Raw genomic sequence first — 2610 nt, 5'->3', positions numbered from 1 at the left:
GGAAGTGCAGGGAAGTTAGTGGCACCAACCAGGTTGATTTTTTATTGACTACAAATCTGAGCAAGTGGAGTGTATTGAAGAGAACCAGAGAAAGAGGAATGTTTCTAGAATCACCTCTAGGGTGATATACATGAAATAATTCATGTAGTCAATAACCATTGTTTCTGAGGATTTATTGTATAAAGTTGTTAACAAAAAATTAGAAAATGCACATAAGATGGAAGAAAAATCACTCTTATTGTCATGACCCAGGGGCAACACTGGTTAAAACTTAGGTTCCAGATTTGTTTTGGCAATACTGGGAATCAAACCTAGGGCCTCATGCAAGGTAGGCAAGTGCTCTGCCACTGAGCTACATCTCTGGCCCTTTTTAAATTTTTTATTTGAGACAGGGTCTTGCTAAATTGCCCAGGCTGGCTTTGAATTTATGGTCCTCCAGTTTCAGTCTTCCAAGTAGCTGGGATTATAGGTGTGGCCACTACACCTGACCCAAATGGTTTTTCTATCAAGAACAACCCTACAAGTCAGGCAAGGTAGCACAGGTCTGTAATACCAGAGACGAGAGAGGCTAAACAGGAGAATCCAAGTTCTAGGTCAGCCTCAGTAACTTAACAAGACTCTCAGCAACTTAGTGAGACACTGTCTCGAAATAAAAACAAATAAATAAGCAAGAAGGGCTGGGAATGTAGCTCAGTGGTAAAGTGCCCCTGGGCTTAATCCCCAGCACCATTAAAAACAAAACTACATTATTTTTTTTCCCTTGCAAAAACTGTATCATTTATAACATACTATTCAGAAACCTACATTTTTTCATTTAGTATCTGGAAATCATCTTTCCATGTCAAGAAATCTTTTGACTTCTACCTTAATATTTTTAATGACTACAGAAGCTGTTTTTTCTGGGGAATGTACCAAAATCTAACCATTTGACTATCAGCATGACTGTTACTTTGTTTCTTTGCTATTAGAAATATATGGCAATGAGCTTCCTTTTGCTAGATCTTTGCATGCAGAAAGCTACTTTTAAGTGCTGTTCTAGATTCTGACCACGGTGACATCTGGCATTCAAGGAGACATCTCCCTGTAGATGTTCAAAAGCCTCCTGTCCCCATTTCCCCATTTCCAGGGATCAGAGTAACCCCAAATAACCAGCTCCAATGTATTTCACATCCTGACTTTTGCCTTATTTAGGACATTACAACTGGAAAGAGGAAGACAGTTAGGCCAAATCCCAGGACGTTTTGGAAATCTGTTTGTCATCAAGTCGAAAAGTAAACATTTTCCATTATTTATTGGTACCACATTTGCAGGGCCATTGCCCTTCAGGTTTCCTGTCTGGCAGAATTCAAGTTTGCTGTGGGAAAAGACAAAGCAAAACCTTGTAAAAGAGTGAAGATCTTTTAGTAACTGAAGTGAAACCTATAGTCGAGGCAAACCAGATCCAGAGGCAGTTAATAACCTTTACTATTTTTACTGTATTTCTATTTTACATTCTCCCAGACTCTTTTTTCATCTCCTTAAAGTATGGTTTTCCAAGACAGTTAATTTAATTTTTTTTATTGAAGCAGTTAATGTCCCACTGCCTGGAATTTTAAAGTATATATCTTGAGTATTTGGGGATAAGATTTTTATGTGCTGATCCTACTCCAGAAAAACCCAATTACAACGTGTCATTAAGCATTTCCAGACTTCTAAGTAAGTAAAAGAATCCAGCCTTTCTTCCTCCAAGTACCTGGAGGAGATTCTACTGAACACAGATACCTTAGATTCTGGAAGAGACATTATTCAGCTGTACTGGCTCCCCAGAATCCAGAACACACTCGGTGGTCGAAAGATCCACCTTATATGAGCCCACCATTTCTAATATGCTTCCAAAAGTACCAAGATCTACACCTCAGCTGTTGGAGACCCAGGCTGGAGTCACTTCCAACATGAGCAGCTCTTCTGGGGACCTTTCTAAGACTCACTTTCAACTGATACTTAGTTTTTTGGTAACTGAACTGAACTTGGTATCCAACCTGCTTTCCTTGAAATCAACAAACTTTTTTTTTTTGGTGTTGGGGTGTTCCAGGGATTGAACTCTGGGGTGCTCAACCACTGAGCCACATCCCCAGCCCCTTTATATATTTTATTTAGATACAAGGTCTCATTAAGTTGTTTAGGGTCATTAAGTTGCTGAGGCTGGTCTTGAACTTGTGATCCTCCTGAATCAGCTTCCGGAGTCACTGGGATTACATGTGTGTGCCAACATAAACATTTTATTTTAGTAAATTGTGTTCTTGGACTTCTCCTGAAACCTGTCTGGCAAAAAGTCTGTATGGAGATTGGAAATGAATTTTAATACTCTTTTCTTAATTTTTAAAAATCTGTTCTAATCGGTTATATATGACAGTATTGATACTCTTTTTTTTTTTTTTTTTTTTGTGGTGCTGGGGATTGAACCTAGGGCCTTGTGCTTGCGAGGCAAACACTCTACCAACTGAGCTATCTCCCCAGCCCAACAGTATTGATACTTTTTTAAAAAACTCTACCATCTACCAAGAAATGGCAGAGTGAATCCATGGAGGCAAGACTTCGCTGGGTGCTGAGACAGACACGGAAACAATGGCA

The sequence above is a fragment of the Sciurus carolinensis genome, chromosome 5 (genome assembly GCF_902686445.1).
Source record: "Sciurus carolinensis chromosome 5, mSciCar1.2, whole genome shotgun sequence".
Classification (NCBI taxonomy): domain Eukaryota; kingdom Metazoa; phylum Chordata; class Mammalia; order Rodentia; family Sciuridae; genus Sciurus; species Sciurus carolinensis.
The sequence above is the reverse complement of the archived record's forward strand: the minus strand, read 5'-3'. Positions refer to the sequence as shown.